Source organism: Protopterus annectens, chromosome 12.part0 (assembly GCF_019279795.1).
Source record: "Protopterus annectens isolate FY-2018-M chromosome 12.part0, PAN1.0, whole genome shotgun sequence".
Taxonomy (NCBI): domain Eukaryota; kingdom Metazoa; phylum Chordata; order Ceratodontiformes; family Protopteridae; genus Protopterus; species Protopterus annectens.
The window spans coordinates 373,128,917-373,148,083 of record NC_056746.1 but is presented as its reverse complement, the minus strand read 5'-3'; positions in this window follow the sequence as shown (position 1 = coordinate 373,148,083).

Sequence of the window (19,167 nt, the reverse complement as noted above, 5' to 3'; positions counted from 1 at the left end):
TTGAACACACTTATGCGAATGCAGTAGTATATTCACCTTAGTGTGCTCGACAAACTGTATGGAGGTCATGGTACAGTGAGGATTGGAAATTCATCCATTTCCCCACTATAGTGCGATCTCGGAGTTGGAATATATTATTAGCAGGGGGCTTGCCCCCTTACAAAATACGTGATATGTCATTTAGAAGTTTGATTTACATCAGCTCCTATACAGGTATCACATGATGTTTTCGATGACAGTGTCGACTCAAATGTGTCGATCATTTGGGACGACATTGTGATGCAGATGAGATTCTGATTTTTGATGGTTTACTTCGATATTGCGAATGGAAATTATTTAGCCTTTTGCAATATTGATAGTAAACTGTGCTGGAGTATAGTAAGTGTTGGTGTCCTGTATTTTTTCAATATTATGAGATTCAGTATTTTGAATTTTCAGTCTTTTGAGCTTTAGAAAATTTGGACTCAGTCTTTTGACATTCGAGATTTTGAGCTTTTGAGATTTAGAAGTGGACCCATACATACACATATAGAGGTTCATAGGTAGGTACTAGGCTACCTGACTTTGCAGGACATTCCAGTTTCCCTCCAAAGATAAGAATCAAACCGTGTACTTTATATTTGCAAGGTAAACACCTTAACCATTAGGCCAACCTGCCATAAGTCTAGCCAATAACCACAGGTTAAAATCAAACACAGTAAGTTTGTATATGTGAGATTACGACCTTAACCATTAGGCCAACTTTCCATATGCACATAGTTACACAGATAGAAGATGTCTCACACACATAAGAGTGTTGTTATTTCTGCAAATGCAATAAGCCTTTTTCACACCAAATTTTTATTAATTTGAGTAAAGTATCTATTTTTTGGAATTGGCAGTATGAACATTGGCTTTAGATGATTGTCACTGCTAAATGACACCCTGACCTCATGTATAAAAATGGAAAAAGGGGGTTGTAGATGATGGATAACAAACAACAGCTGTTACTATCTGCGATGTGGCCCACAGAAATGCCTGTGCTGCAGGTTTGCACCTTTGCTACAAGTATTTTTCCACTAAAGTTTAAGCATATCATTCCATACCATTCTTATAACCCCACTTTACAATGTAATGTTCAAATCCTGCCAGAAAAGCATTTTTTGACTTGAGTAAAACTTAGATTTGATATAAAACTATGCAGTGACATTTAGCATAATTCACATAGTTAGGTCTCTTGATAATAAGCTAAAAGTAGAACTTGTTCCTGTAACACCATATGTGGTTTCATGGCACAGTATATTTTTTTCACTACAGGGTCTGAAACTGATGGACTAAGACATCTGATATTGAAAAACATATCACTTCTAATGTCATAGTATGTTAGATGGTGTAATCAGCAGGAAGCACAGTGAGCAGAAGTAGCATATTTAACCTTTACACTTTCCTTTGTTTCCATGTAAAGTGTACATACAACTTTGAAGACACATTCTAATGTAATGGAATGAACTGTAATGTCAGTTAAGCGTGTTGCTACTGAAAAAATACACATCAAAAAGTCTTCATGTCATAATATATACTACTGTGGTTTCACTTTACAGTTCTGAAATACTGAAATATCGAAATCCAGTATCTCGAGACTGTAAAGCCAAAAACTAAAAAACTCAAAACCCCAAAAGCGCAAAATTCAAATTCGCGACTACCCACATAAGCACTCCACACACAAACAAGCACACGTACACCTTCCACCCTACATTATAAACCAACAAAACACACACAAACACAACAAAACAAACACACACGCTGACCCTGCATATAAGCCGGGTGAGCAAGTCCCCCTGCACTCCCCATGTGGGGCCTGCCCCCCCAGTCTCCTGCTACTTATATATATACTAACTCCAAGGTCGCAGTAAAAACACAAACACACAAAAACCACCACTACATATTCTATACTCCCCTTGCACAAACACACATCACATACGTACAAATACCACCACTTGAAACACTTACACACTCACAATCTTACCTACCTACCCTAACCCACACCTCAAAACTCCAAACACACTCACAAACACTAAAATCCCTACCCAAAACCCCTAATAAAACATCACTTACCTGAATCTGCAGCTACATCCAGACGGCTGATTCGACATTTCCTCATTCGACATTTCAGCACTCGATATTCTGCACTTTCACGCAAGTGCAGTTTCAACACTTCGGTCTCGAGCTACTGAAGTTTGATATTTCAGTAGTTCAAGATTCTGAAGTGAAACCAATACTGCATATCCTATATGGGGGGGTTGAATGACCACTAAATTGTGAATCTGTGGTACATTGTTTACATGTCCTGCGTAACCCATACTCCTATACCTCTTAAGGTTGTCTTTCTGCTAATGTGCAAAGCAACTTAAAATGTATGCAATGGAGTCACAACTGTCTGTAAAACAAACATTGTAAAGTAAGGTCACAAATGTATGTAAAACGGGGAAAGAGCTCAAAGCCTGCCTTGGCTTTTATGAAAAAATTACATTATTTTAGTTCTTCTGAAGGAAGTAAAAATCTTCAGGAGGATACTGTACAGCAAAAGGAGGCACTAATACTCATCCTGTTAGAATTAATAGCTGCCTTGACAATTATAGAACCGTCACAAGAAATAAGCCATTACATACAAATTCTCTGCTATTTAGCAGTATCAAATCCTCACTGCAAAATAATTAACTAACAGTTGGCATTTGTAAATCTGATGTATGGCAATCTCCACAATAACTACTTTTGCTAGAAGAGTGAATACTACACTACTCCAAAATTATCAGGGACATAGAATGTGATTCCAAGTATTCTTATAGAGACAAACTTTCAGACAAAAATATTTACAATATGGGAACATTTCTAAAAATTGGCAACAAAAATGGTTACAAATATATAGCACAATCTGTTGTGTACGGATAAAATTAAATGAAGCATTTTAACACTAGAGAAAAATATGTGGTTGAGGGGGTGGTCCACTAATGTGGTAATACAATGCAAATTATTAAGGCTGCAAGCTGTTAGCAAAGATGCATCCTGTAAGTATGACCTTGACTCACTCAAATGAAAATGCATACAGTGTGAGTAAGCCAATCACTTACCCAGTACGTTATTAAAACAGCAAGGCTCTCATGTCCATCCTGAAATCAGACTGTTGTACAATCTGGGTCTTCCATAGTTATAAACAGATACAGAAAATAAGAGAAAATTTATCTAGTTTGATAATGGAAAATATATAGCAATGCAAGATACCTATCTGAGAATTCAGAATAAATAAATGGCTTAGAATATTTGAAGAAATGCAGTTCACAATATCAAAAACAGTGAAAGATAATTTTAAATCAAACAGTAGCTAGATTTCAGACTGTAACATCTAATCACAATGTGCCAATTAACCAAATCAGCATCTAGCAAAATTACAATAGTGACTTGCACATACTAGAAGACAAAAAGACTAGTTATACTTTTCGAGTTGAACAGAACTAGTACTTCATTTTATTTTACAGTCATGTCATCCAAAGTACAAGTTTGTTCTAATGTTAACATTTGATTGCATTTCTAGCGGTTGTGTTAAAAGGGTCAGTTTCTAAGCTTGCCCAGCAGAATGAAACAATTTCTTAACTCCAGATTCAGGTACAGATAACCATTCTCATTACTGGCCTCTATTGTAACGGCAAACTCAGTCTGCCGATGGCTGAGGTAATGGGGCATTCATTACATCTGAAGACAATGTATTTTCTTGGCATGTTAAACTGAAAGATTGATTGCCTGAATGCACTTTAAGTGGCTGAAGCAGAAAATAATGCCTGACATTTTAAATGACTCAAAACAGTATTTTCTTCTTGGAAGGAAAATAAAGAAACAAGCTGAGCTGAGATGTTATAGATAGTACATTTAGTTCTATATTTGGCAAATGTTCTGCACCAGTTAAACACCTGTTTCTGCAAGAAAATTCAGTGCTATTAAGGTTATGTTAATGCTTTGTCTTCTCTGCCAGAAGCTCATAGGATGAACAAAAAAAAAAGCAGATAATATGGTGGACTCAGGGAACAGAAAACAAAAATACAGCATAAATTAAGGTAGTTTAACAAATATTATCTTTCCTATGAGCCATTAAAGGATAAAACTGCAATGTTCCCACATTTTTGCATCTCTGAGACATGGCAGAGCACATCTACCAAGAAATTAAAACAGCCCTTAAAACCTCACTGTCCTCTAAATGGGGTGTAAAAGACTGTCCCTGAAAATCAATAAACTCTGTGTGGGCTCCACGAGAAGCATACATGGAGTCTACATGTTTCTGCATAGGCGTACTGCGAGCAGTAGTGTGCAATGCATATTAATTGCAAGTGGCACATCTAAGCTAGGTTTCATGGCTTGCAACAGTAAGCATAATAGCAAACCATGTAAGCGAATGCAGATATCAATTCTGTGTAAAGCAGAGGACCTACGGTCTATGAATTTAAACAGAAAGCCACAATAATCACTAGGGCTTCATAGATAGCTGTCACTCTATTTGTGCAACACATCTGCACAAAGGCCAACATAATGAGTTGGCAAATAACCAGAAACAGGGACACATCTGACATAGATGTTGCATAGAAATGTGTTAGAATGAAAACTCTCTCAACCTCTTAGAGTAAGAAATCTGGACAAAGCCATAAATAATGTGGGAACAAAGTTCAGAAACTACAGACAGATGTTTAATATTGTCTTACAAACTTAGAATGTTGAAGGAATAATAGGTTGTACAGTACCATGAACTTTCTGAAGAACATGAAGTTTAAACTCAAATCTCTGCCATTCTAACTTCAATCTGCAGTGACATAACAATGAATTGCCAGAAAACCAAATTGTTATTATGAAAGATCAAAAATATGAGACAAAAGTAGACATTCTTCACAAATCAGGAACAGTTGAGAGGTATGATAAATGTATGTAATATTGTCTCACATCAGTTCTGAGATCATCCCAGGGATTTGGCAGAAAGCCACAAATTTGATAAGGATAACATCTGGACATCCTGGGAATATCTGGACAGTTGAGAGGTATGAATGTGAAGTATATGGTCCAAACACAGTAAAAGACAGTATACCTACAGTGCAAAGTATTGTGATATCCCATTCCTGGCACTGTGTACTGAAGCTGTGTAAATGACCTGTAATGGGACATGGACTGCCATGTAAAATGAACACTCAGGGGAAGTTTGGTATATTGAATAGGGACACACACATGAACTGTAGGAAAGAACACAGGGAAAGAGGAAAGGTGAAACTACCTAGGGTACAGCAGAGGAGAGCATGTCAATGGAAGATGATTGTAGCAGCAAAACCAGGCACATATCTATATGGTACAGTATGGAATGTACAGTGAAACTGTGTTATCTGTGACTGTCACATAAAGAGATATAACAATGGGGAGGATGTCTGTGTGAGCTAAGCATCCTTACATGAAGAATGCAGAGGACCTTTGTCAGGGATCTGATATACAATTAGGGTAGGGTGCATATTTTGATGTTGTACAAACTGATATGCCAAATATGAGTGCACATCATACTTCACACCACCACAATCAGATCTTATGGTTGTATGACAGCACCTTAGTTAAACCAAATCAGAACAGTAACAGAGTATAATGTTCTCTTTTACATGTACCTCACCAGACACATGCAGCAGCTGGAGAGACTACAGGACTTCCTTTGCAAGATAGCACAGGGCCTACCAAACATGCCATGATGTATGTGGATAGAGTTAAAGCCATGTCACTGTAATCTGTCTGGTATTGGATGAGGTGACATCTGCCTGGCCTCCAGGCCAGTGTCTGACCCTGGTCTGGTGGAAGTTCTGCAGATCCAAAAAGCTGATATAGCTGATGACATCACCAGTACTTCCTGAGGGGAATATGTTAATAGCAGTGCCCCACATGCTGGTGTAAAAGGCTCTCTGTAATGTCAAGCAAGAGCTCACACACACCCAACCACAGTTGTTAGTGAGAATAGAACCCCTACCTATCTAAGTACACACACCACATAACTCAGTACTTTACCCAAGCAAAATGGCACAGGTCTGGCTTGGAGTGTGTCAGACCGCACTTTATAGCTTATGACATCAACAGTGTCTGTTGAGGAGAAGATAAGTGTCCCACATGCTGGTGTAAAATGCTCTTTGTAATGTCAAGCAAGAGCTCACACACACACACACACACACACACACACACACACACACACACACACACACACACACATACACACACATACAGTTGGCTGCATTGAGAATAGAACCTCTACCTATCTAAATGCACAGACTAGAGAACTCAGTACTTTACACAAGTGCCACGGCACAAGCCTGGCTTGGAGTTTGTCACACAACACTTTTATAGCTGATGACATCAGCAGTGTCTGTTCAGGAGAAGATAACAGTGCCCCACATGCTGATGAAGAATGCTCTCTGCAATGTCAACCAAGAGCTCACACACACACACACACACACACAAACACACAGTTGAATACAGTACGAACAAAACCGCTACCTATCTAAGGTACACAGACTACAGAACTCAGTACTTTATGCAAATGCCACAGTGCAAGTCTGACTTGGGGTGTGTCAGACAACACTTTATATAGCTGATGACATCAGCAGTGTCTGCAGAGAAGAATATAACAGTGTCCCACATGCTGGTGTAAATTCTCTCTGTAATGTAATGCAAGATCCCCCCCCCACACATACACACACACACACACACACACACACACACACACACACACACACACACACACACACACACACACACACACACACACACACACACACTCACACTTGAGTCTAGCGAGAATAGAACCCCTACCTATCTAAGTACACAGACTACAGAAAACAGTACTTTACATAAGTGCCACAGCACAATTATTTTATAAGAGTGTGGGTGGATTTATAGTAGATGACATCAGCAGGCCATGTGGGAGACAACATGTTGAGTGGGATGCATGAAATAGATGTTTAGACATCTGCAAAATCAAAATACTGTCATCCCATGGTATTGGACCAGTAACTGTGGGATACACACTTCTGGTCTTCTGTCTAGACACACACACACCAAGTTGACTGCAATGAGAATAGAATCCCTACCTGTCTAGGTACACAGACTATATAACACAGTACTTTACACAAGTACCATGGCACAGGTCTGATTTATACAAGAGTGCAGGCCATCTTATAGTAAAAGACATCAGCAGTCCATGTTGGAGACAAGAGGTTGTGAGGCCTGCTTGAAATGGATGTGTATGCATGTGAAAGTATCAAAATACTGGCAATCCATGGCATTGGACCAGTAACAGTAGGATATAAATTTCTGCTCTTCTGCCTACACATACACACTAGGGTGACTGCAGTGAGAACATAACTCCTACCTATCTAAGTACACAGACTACAGAGCACAGTACTTTACGCAAGCACCATAGCACAAATCTGACTTTTATAAGACTGCGGGCAAATTTATACTAGATGACATCAGCAGGCCATGCGAGACAAGTGGTTGGGAGGCCTGCATGAAATGGTTGTATAGGCATGTGCAAGTATCAAAATGCTGGCAACCCATGGTATTGGACCAGTAACTGTAGGATACACACTTCTGCTCTTCTGTCTAGACAGGCACACACACATACACATGCACCAACACACACACACACACACACACACACACACACACACACACACACAAACTCTCTCACACACACACACACACACACACACACACACACACACACACACACACACACACGCACACCAAGTTGACTATAGTAAGAATAGAACCTCTTCCTATCTAAGTACACAGACTACAGAACATAGTACTTTATGCAAGTGCCATGGCACAATCCTGGCTTTTATAAGAGTGCCGGTGAACTTATACTGGATGAGATCAGCAGGCCATGTCAGAGTCAAGATGTTGGAATGCCTTCATAGGCTCATAGATTCATAGATTCATAGGGGGCTACTGGTCTAATGCCACTATGGTGTTTAAAAGCCTAGCTAAGTAAAAACACAAGTGCCTTTATTGAGCATAGTTGGATGGTCATTATTTGCAGAGCAATTTTGTGAACAGCACCAAATAGCCATGTCCATGAGGGACATAGGTGTCACTCTGGAGGTGACTTTACAATCATCCAACCAGTATTTCAGGTTGTGCTTGAAGAGGATCATTAAGGAACACTGCTTCATATGCAGTGGGAGCCTGTTACAGAGGAATGTGAATCACAGGGGGATACATCTGTCTCCCCAGCATGTTCTGTTTATGTCACAGGCTAGGGTGAGAACAATGGGGCAAGTTATTCTTTTCCCATTTGATTTGCAGATGTCCATCATTTCCAGAAGGGCAGAGTCTAAGACTGCCCTGTAGGGCAGGCATATGTCACCTCTCAGCAGCCCGCATGACACTGAGTACAGTGACAGGTATTTCGGTCTTTCCATGTATTTCATGTTTGGAGGCCCTGGCGTCTCCCAGGCACAAATCTGTGTTTTCTCCAATTGCTGCAGGTGTCAGTTGAGGTACAGACAGATGGGAACATTGTACTGAATTATTTGTCTGATAAGAGTAGAGTACAGCAGAAGTATGACCACCCTGGTCTTGGATGTGATGTCCAATTGTATGATGTGTGCAATGCAGAATGTGTGTGTCACCACTATGGATACATAATTATGAAAGTGTAGATTGCTATCAACATATATTCCCAAGTCTCACAACATTGTGCTTGAGCTTAGAAGAGTGCTATGTATATCACAGTTAGTATGGGGTATTTCATTGCCAAAGGGAAAATGAGGCATTGAATGCTTTAAGTTGCAGTCTGTGAGTCTGGCAGCAATCATTTGTGTGTGTCAGCCCCTTCCCCAATATGTTATCATCATTGGGGTACTCTATATTAGTGCATCCAGTTACCAGTCATCTGCAACATTGGAAAACCACAGGCCATCTTCCATTGCCTGCACTTCAGGGAAGTAGATTGCCAACAGATGAGGGCCCAGCATAGATCCTCATGGCATTCTAATGGTAAGTGACTAGTGGTGGAGACGCAGTCCCCAACTTTGAGAGTGTGTCTTCTACCAGTGAGCCATTTACCTTTCCCTCTACTACTGTATTGCTTAATTCCCACATGGGAGATCTTCACTATGGGACATAAATGGAGGATAGTGTCAAAGGCCTTGGATAATTCAACATAGGTGGTATGTCACATTACCCCTCATCTAGGTCTTTGGGGTCAGTATCCAAAAAGTCCACAAGGTTCAATACACAAGATCTACCCTTGACAAAAACAAAATAGGTCAGGTCCAGTGTGTTGAAGGTCACCTATGTCCCTCTGGATGTGGGTTCCATGATGATTCCTTTCCTAGCCCTGCAGATAAGGCTTTTTAAGTGTATGGTACATATTTGAGCATAGTTAAGCAGTGCACAAATGCGAGCCCCATTTTAAATGTCTGACAGTTAATATTGAGTCTATGAAATACACCTACTTCTTAATTGACTCTGTGGCAGAATGTGTTAATGCACTGATACATTCCATTTTGGGGCAAAATGGTACTGGGTTTGAATACAGACGTATCTAATACTATTAAATAATTTTCATTGCAGAGTGATAATGCAATGACCAGAATTGTTTATACAAGATGTGTTGCTGTGTGTTGGCATAGTGCTGCAGTGTTAAGTGACATTAAGAGTGGGTAACCACACCTGTTCACCATCACTCACCATTGGTGCACGATTCGCACCTCACCACAAACATGGAGCCCAAAAAGTGAGGGGATCCATTGCGCATGTGCAAGTATCAAAATATTGGCAATCAATGGTATTGGACCAGTAACTGCAGGATATAAACTTCTGCTCTTCTCTCTAGACATGCACACGCACATACACACACACACACACACACACACACACACACACACACACACACACACACACACACACAGACTCTCACACACACACACACACACACACCAAGTTGACTACAGTAAGAATAGAACCTCTTCCTATCAAAGTACACAGACTACAGAACATAGTACTTTATGCAAGTGCCATGGCACAATCCTGGCTTTTATAAGAGTGCAGGTGAACTTATACTGGATGAGATCAGCAGGCCATGTCAGAGTCAAGATGTTGAAATGCCTGCATAGGCTCATAGTTTCATGGGTTCATAGAGGGCTACCAGTCTAATGGCCCTATGGTGTTTAAAAACCTATCTGAGTAAAAACACAAGTGCCTCTATTGAACATAGTTGGATGGTAATTTTTTGCAGAGCAGTTTTGTGAACAGCACCAAATAGCCATGTCCATGAGGGACATAGGTGCCACTCTGGAAGTGACTTTACAATCACCCAACTAGTATTTCAGGTTGCGCTTGAAGAGGATCATTGAGGAGCACTGCTTCACATGAAGTGAGAGCCTGTTATGGAGGAATGTGAATCACTGGGGGATACATGTCTCCCCAGCATGTTCTGTTTATGTCAAAGGCTAGGGTGAGAACAATGGGGCAAGTTATTCTTTTCCCATTTGCTTTGCAGATGTCCATCATTTCCAGAAGGGCAGGGTCTAAGACTGCCCTGTAGGGCAGGCATATGTCACCTCTCAGCAGTCTGCATGATACTGAGTACAGTGACAGGAATTTCGGTCTTTCCATGTATGTCATGTTTGGAGGCCCTGGCATCTCCCAGGCACAAACCTGTGTTTTCTCCAATTTCTGCAGGTGTCGGATGAGGTACAGACAGATGGGAACATTGTACTGAATTATTTGTCTGATAAGGATAGAGTACAGCAAAGGTATGATCACCCTGGTCTTGGATGTGATGTCCAATTGTATGATGTGTGCAATGCAGAATGTGTGTGTCACCACTATGGATACATAATTATGAAAGTGTAGAGTGCTATCAACATATATTCCCAAGTCTCACAACATTGTGTTCGAGCTTAGATGAGTGCTATGTATATCACAGTTAGTAGGGGTATTTCATTGCCAAAGGGGGAAATGAGGCATTGTATGCTTTAAGTTGGAGTCTGTGAGTCTGGCAGCAATCATTTGTGTGTGTCAGCCCCTTCCCCAATATGTTATCATCACTGGGGTACTCTATATTAGTGCATCCAGTTACCAGTCATCTGCAACATTGGAAAACCTTAGGCCATCTTCCACTGCCTGCACTTCAGGGAAGTAGATTGCCAACAGATGAGGGCCCAGCATAAATCCTCATGGTATTCTAATGGTAAGTGACTAGTGGCCAGATGCAGTCCCCAACTTTGAGAGTGTGTCTTCTGTCAGTGAGCCATTTTCCTTTCCTTCTACTACTGTATTGCTTAATTCCCACATGGGAGATCTTCACTATGAGACATGAATGGAGGATAGTGTCAAAGGCCTTGGATAACTCAACATAGGTGGTATGTCTCATTACCCCTCATATAGGTCTTTGGGGTCAGTATCCAAAAAGTCCACAAGGTTCAGTACACAAGATTTTCCCTTGACAAAAACAAAATAGGTCAGGTCCAGTGTGTTGAAGGTCACCTATGTCCCTGTGGATGTGGGGTCCATGAAGATTCCTTCCCTAGCCCTGCAGATAAGGCTTTTTAAGTGTATGGTACATATTTGAGCATAGATAAGCAGTGCGCAAATGTGAGCCGCATTTCTAAAGTCTGACAGTATTGAGTCTATGAAATACACCTACTTCTTAATTGACTCTGTGGCAGCATGTGTTAATGCACTGATACATTCCTTTTTGGGGCAAAATGGTACTGGGTTTGAATACAGATGTATCTAATACTTTTAAATACTTTTCATTACAGAGTGATAATGCAATGACCAGAATTGTTTATACAAGATGTGTTGCTGTGTGTTGGTATAGTGCAGTAGTGTTAAGTGGCATTAAGAGGGGGTAACCACACCTGTTCACCATCACTCACCATTGGTGCACAATGTGCACCTCACCGCAAACATGGAGCCCAAAATGTGAGGGGATCCATTGCTTCTCCAGCAACTTATATATGATGTGTGTGATTCTATTTTTTGACCATATTAAAGGTGTTAAAATGAAATAGATAGTAAAGTGGTGAAATGGGGAGCAAGCAGGGGGGGGGTAAAGCAGGATAGGAACGTGCATGATGGAGGTAGGAAAGAACCATAACTATCTATTTCTTTAACAGTGTAAACTGAATACATGTGCAAAATATTAACTGAATTTGGACTGTCATCTCCAGAGAGAGTTGTGACCACAACACAGACATGTTGTATAGCCAATTGGCCCAAATCAAGTGCATCAAGAAGACATGTGTGTGAAATGGAAAGCTATGTATGGGATGTTTGTGGGACAGGTGCCCATTTATTTTTTATTTCAGAGAGAGAGGAATGTTGGGTGATAGGTGAGGAAGGAATTGCAGACAGACAAGATAAACAAGATGAGACAGGGATGGTGATGGACACAAAAGGTTGGGGGACAACATGATTGGGGTGAGAGTATGAACACCCTGAATCCACGGTCATCAAGTTGAGTGACAGTGAGAATCAACTCCTCAAACACTGGACTGTCATCTCTGTCACCTCAGTCCACCACTGTCTGAACTGCTTGATGTCTCCTTCTCCTCCTCCTAGTACCACACAAAATGAGGGAGAGCAGCCTCTCCAGCTGGCATAGGTGTGCACCAGTGGTGCGGCGCACAACCCTATGCACCATCCCTGGCAACTTGATGCAGGTGATAAAATTACCATCTCCACCACTGCTGCCAGAGGTTACCAATGGACCAGCCTCCAGGGCAGGACTACCTGAGGGGGGCTGGTACTGCAGGGGCAGCAGAGGTAGTAATGCCAGGCTGGCTTCCAGACATGTTGGACATCGGTGCTGGAGCTGGTGGAGGGGTGGGCAGGTGGATCTTTTGGGGCAGGCATTTAGTGATGTGGTACATATGGATGACATGGAGATATTTAGATGACACAATGAAGTTAAAAAAATAAAATAAAATAAAAATAAAATAAAGATTAATTTCTACAATAAAATAGAATAACATAAACATTAAATAAAAACATTTATAAAAGAGAGTAAAATAAAATAAAAAATACACAAAATATTGTTTATAAATAATATGAAATAACATAAAAATAAAATAAAAAGATAGAGAAGGGTTGGGGTGAAAGAAAAAAAGAGAGATAAGATGATAACCTTCATATATGATATACAGTACATTAATACAATTATTTGACTCTATAAGTTTTACATTTAAGACTACCACCTCCTAATGCATGCACACTCTACTACAAATTGCAGCAAGTAATACTTGACATGTGGATATATTGCACATATGTGTGTTCCAATTATACAGATTACAGTTTATAGCAGGGCATTTTTGCCACTGGTATAGAGGTTTTAATTTATTTTAAATATTATTGAAAAAATTAACAGTATTGTATAGTTGGGAAGTGTGATATTTGAACCCACAACCTTAGACTAAAGTGTAATATTGTGCTGTTGGTTTGTGCTACAGACTAATGCATGCATACTTGTTTTTACAGTTGAGATATGCATCCTCATTTTGATACAACTCTATAAAATACCAAAAAAGCTATTTTTACCTTTTAATGCTAAAATAACACTACTCTTCTGCTGAATACATAACACATGCTTCCCTCACCCTCACCAATTTAGCTCCGTGGGTTCAGGCATTGCACTCTCGATGACTAGCAGGTGTGGAAAAAGCAGAACAGAACAGAAGACCATTATGAATACCAGTCTTGCCTACCTTCACCTTTCTAAGTCTTACAAGTACTCTCTGTAGATGGTACTTACACAGGTGTGACATGTCCTCAATCCTAAATTCCTCAATCCAGTGGTCGATCATACCCCTCTTCCTCCTTTGTAGGTCATTATAATGATGCCTTCATTGCTGTCCAGTGAGCAGGATATTGGCGGCACTGGATACAGGCTGGGCTAAAGTATCCTAAGCCTCAGACTTATACTGGGAGCCAAAATACTCCCCTCACAGAAGCCTCTTGCTATGGTTCTTAACTAAGAGTTCAATAAAAATCTTGGACTCATTAACACCCCACTTCTGTGACCTAATCCTGGCACCTTCCCCACAAATGTCTGCCATGTCTGCCACTGATCTGGAGCAAAGGAGACTGATGCTTTCCCACGAATTCCAGTCATGGCATTTACTGGAGTATGTACACTGTTTGAAACAGTTGTACTCCACTTACCATCACACAAACATATTGCTTGGCAGTGTGCATCACCAAGCAATGTATTTGCACAGTGGTAAGTGGAGAGCAGCAGTGAGGCATTACATAATTGCAATTAAAATTTAAAGGTTATTGGATGTACAGGGAATTGTGTATGAGTGTTAGGCAAATGTGAAGGCATGCCAGTCCAGATTGCCGAATTACACTTACAGGAATATAATACACAGGATACCCACAGTCATACATTTGGTAATAAATGTCATAATATGTAGATTAATAAATAACTGACACAATACTAGTGTCTCAGCCATCATACATATAATTAATATCAGCTCCACTATCTCAAGTGTTATAAATGAGAATGGCTATAATGGGAAGTGGAACAACAGTAAAACTGTATGGAATCTCCTGTATTTGAACCCAGAACCATGTGTATGACAGTCCTGCACTTATACTTATTGCTACAAGTAGGTTGAAATAATACTTGTCTATCTTTCAGTTCACTGCTATAAACTGCAATGTTGCAACAGTGAAAAAAGATTGCAAACCCTGTACTAGACCCCAGGAACATCTGTAATCCAGCCCTCCACTTACACCTGCTGCCACTGGACTAGTTACAGGCCATTCTCTATTTTACTAATCATTCTTAAGGATTCGCTGTTAATCTCCACACACACACACACACACACACACACACACACACACACACACACACACACACACACACACACACACACACACACACACACACACACAGACACACACACACACATACACACACACAGACACAGACACAGACACACAGACACACACACACACACACACACACACACACACACACACACACACACACACACACACACACACACAGTGCACTTAGCAGGTTTGTGTGATGCCCAATAGCATTAATTGAATGTATCCAGTTTCTATTTTTGGCTGTCTGGGTCCTGCCTACTTCCTGGGGGGGTCTAGTTGTCCAGTTTGCACACTGCTGTACTTCGCACAAATGAGATAAACACAGCCAAACATGGCATTAATTTCCTTCATTCCCATGTTTGCGCTATGCACAGCATCACACAAATACTGGCCACCCAAAAAAATTAGACAAAGACAGAAAAAGAGGGAAAAAAAGGGGTAAGTAGATGAAATTAGGAAAATCAATGTATGACATACACACAAGAAAATGATGGCTTACATTAGATATGTTTACATATATCTGGATTTGAACTCTCACTCCAATGCACGTTCAGAATACAGGATGGGTGCCTTATCACTCTTTGCCACACAAACAGCTTTGCAGCAAAGGACTGTACTCAATCTGCACACAGCCAACTGCAACAGCATCTATAGTGATAGCAAACCATACAAGTGTTATTTGTACATTTATTATTAGTGGATGTAGTGCACCTAGTGATCACACAGCCTGTCATGATTATTGCTTGCAAATATATAGCTCTGTCTTACATTTCTGTGATTGTAGGTCATTTTTCATTTATCTGACAAGTAATCTGAGACATGCAGTCTGTAAGCCATTCTATATCATTGGCCATAAAACTTGTGAGGATATTAAGTGGAAATAATATCATATGCAGTTGCCAACAAATGAAGAGCAGGTTGGATGTTAAGGAACACAACCTTTGCATTGTGTGTTGCTTGCTTGCATTTCCAACCTTACCTCTAACCCTTTGTAGATCTGACCTGACATACACAGTAGAAGTAAGGCAGCCTGCAGTGCTGTTGTGTTTTCCTTCTCCCAATCAGTAATCATTCATAATTGCAATCCATTAAAATCAAACACTGAGGGGAGGACTGCACTATGTTTACATCTCCTACACGGATACAAGTATTTGAGATTCAGCAATTATAATGAGTTCACACCTCATTTGCATCTTCACCATGCTAATAGCCATGAATCTACACCATATAAAAAGGCAACCATGTAGTTAGGCAAACTGATGGTAAGGAGACTTGTTTATGCTGAGAAAACTGTACCTATACTATTTCTTCAGGACATATCTGTGCATAGGAGTACTGAACTTCAGAAGGTATGCTTCCATTTTGTCAGTTATATTCTGAATATGCCTTAACATGTTTAAGAAAAATCTGGCTTTTACACTTTTATTTGTATACATTAGGTAGAGGTGCACTGATGGCATGAGCATGTGTGTCAAGCCATTTCAGAGGTATACATAATTGCCAATACAAGACAATGAAATGCTTTGTGATAAATATGTACTAATGTTTCAGGGACAGTTCCTTTTATAGCACTTTTAGCATTTTAAAGATGGTTTGTTAGAAAAATGTGTTATTTTCCTGTTCTTTTGTTGGGGGAGCAAAGGTGAGTTACTGTTATGGCACAAACAATGATAGATTGTTCTTTTATTGGGGAGCAAAGGTGAGTTATTGTTATGACACAACTAAGGATATGCTTCTCTGGTTACTCTCCTTGTTTTGCATCCTGCCTGTTGTTCATATTTCACATCTGTAGACTGTTGTATGTTTCTCCAGAGGGTAATACTGAGTGACTACCTTTTCTGCTTTATCTGGAAACAATTATTTTGTAGTTATGTGATACTTATGTGTATTATCCTTCTGTTGTCTTTTAGGACACCTAGAAGTATACTACCCAGGCATGTTGATCCTCGGAGACCCCCTCCCTTCACCGATGCTGAGAATCAGGTGATAGTGGATGCCTTTAGGCAACATGGTGCTTTTCTGCTAGAAAGAGGATGGTGAGATGTGGCACATAGGATGCAAATTTGGCAACAGTTGATTATGTGAATGCCATTGGTGGCCAAGGTTGGACATACGAGCAGGTGCACCACAGGGGCACTAACATGGTCATATCTGCACTGAGGAGAGCAACTGGAGTGGGTCATGACCAGATGGTTACCAGGGAGATCCTGCTAGGGAACCACTACTAAAACCCAGTGATGAGTTTCTAGCCAATATCAGGGATCCAGACAGCTCCCAGGAGAGTGCAGTACAGTACGTTCTGAATGTCAGAGCAACAGTTTCAGAAACAGCAAGCACATCACAGGAGGAACTTCCAGGTAGGCTTTGGTATCTCAACAATTGAATACTGTTTCATAGTAAAACAATTAAAATCAATATGTTACTTCTGTGTCACATGTATTTTTTGTTGGGTGGGGGACTGAATATTGCTACAGTTATTAGCTGAGGTTTGAGTTGACAGCCACATTCTTGTTGAAAGTATAGTTAATGGACATATAAAGGGGTAAAAGTATTACCCCTGTATTACTGTTAATTGTCATGATGCTGGCCTTACCTCTTGCATAACGTATTCCAGGGCCATCTGGATTGCAGAGAAGAATCTCATCTGCAGATGGTAAGCCAACATTTTTATGTCAGTACTGTTGAGCAATTTAAAGAGATATTTTCGTGTGTGCTGTTGATGTCAGGCCTGTTGTGTATATTGCTGTACTGTCTGTAATACTATAGTAGTGTGCGTATTAATTTTTTCCTCTGTCTGTTGCTTTTTATCACAGGTGATTGTGACAGTGGGAGTGTGGGCCCTCTGCCACCTGATGTCAGTGTATCAGCAGACTCTGATGATGATGGTGGCCAAGCTGAGGCACAGTCAAGAGGTGCAGAGGTTGAATCTGATATTGAGGCTGACATACCACCATCCCCTGCAATTCCATCTGACACATGCAGTAGGCCTACGCCTACCCATTCCAGTGACCCCTCAGATATTGGACAGGTGGAGGGTGAGGCCATTAATCAGAGAAGTGTGGCTATTGTGGCTTCAGTGCCTGTTGACTCTGGTCATAGCCAAAGTGTGGGCAAGGTGCATTGCAGGAGAGCTGACAGGGGTGTTCAGAGGGGGTCTTCTGTCCCTCCTCCACCTGGTGTAGCTGTCTCTTCCCATGCCACTCAATGTATGCTTAGGATCATCATGGAGGCACAGGCATTTCCCCATAGGTGCTCCAGATAAATGCTCTGGGTTGTAGATGTGGCACAGACTGACGTGCATGACTGCCTCCACTGCGTTGCCATTTCAATGGATTGGGTGCATGACACATTGGAACAAGGGGTGTCTGATGGAACAAGGGGTGTCTGTCATGGAATGAGCATTGTCTTATGCTGGGAGGGGAATGGCATCTTCATGGGCATAGGTCAGCCACATCATCTGCTGTCAGCCAATGTGGTGGTGACCAATCACACTCCCATAGTGGCAGAACTTCCACTTCTCCATCAGTAAGTGTGCTGTCCACACCCAGGCATGGCAGGCCATGGAGTCATGGTCCTGGGCATCCTTGTAGGGGAGCTCATCCACCAGACATCAGTCATGTTCTTGTAGCAGCAGTGCATCTGCTCATGGGCATGGATGTGCCAGTGCAACTCCTGGCAGAGCCAGTTCTCTTGGCTAGGAATGGCAACAATGAACTGTCACCTCTACCATGCATGGCTCGCACCTGTCTGACATACCAAGATGTAGAGCCAGCACAGACCTTGACTATGTTCATGCAGATTCTCACACACCAGTTTTACCTGGAGGACCCTACAGACAGACACACACACACACACACACACACACACACACACACACACACACACACACACACACACACAAAAAACAGTTACTCATTTTGTCTCACTGGCCATTTGTTGGTTAATCCAAATATCTGCCTGCTTCTCTTTCTTACTCATACATACTCACCGACTTTTTATGTCAGCCTAGGCTTCCTCCCACCCCCCACCCCCCACACAACACCCTGTGCAAATGATGATAACTATGCCATATCCCTGTTTTCTATCTTTTGGATTCAGGGATACATAAGCTCTGTTTCTGTAGCTCAGGGTGCATAGCTAACTTTGTGCTTAGTATATCTGCATTTGTGGTGTTGAGCTGGTAATTGTACCTTTGACTTATATTGGCCTTAGAAAGTTAGACAGTTGACAGCATAGAAATTTCCCAACTTTATAGTGAATGATCTTGTGAGG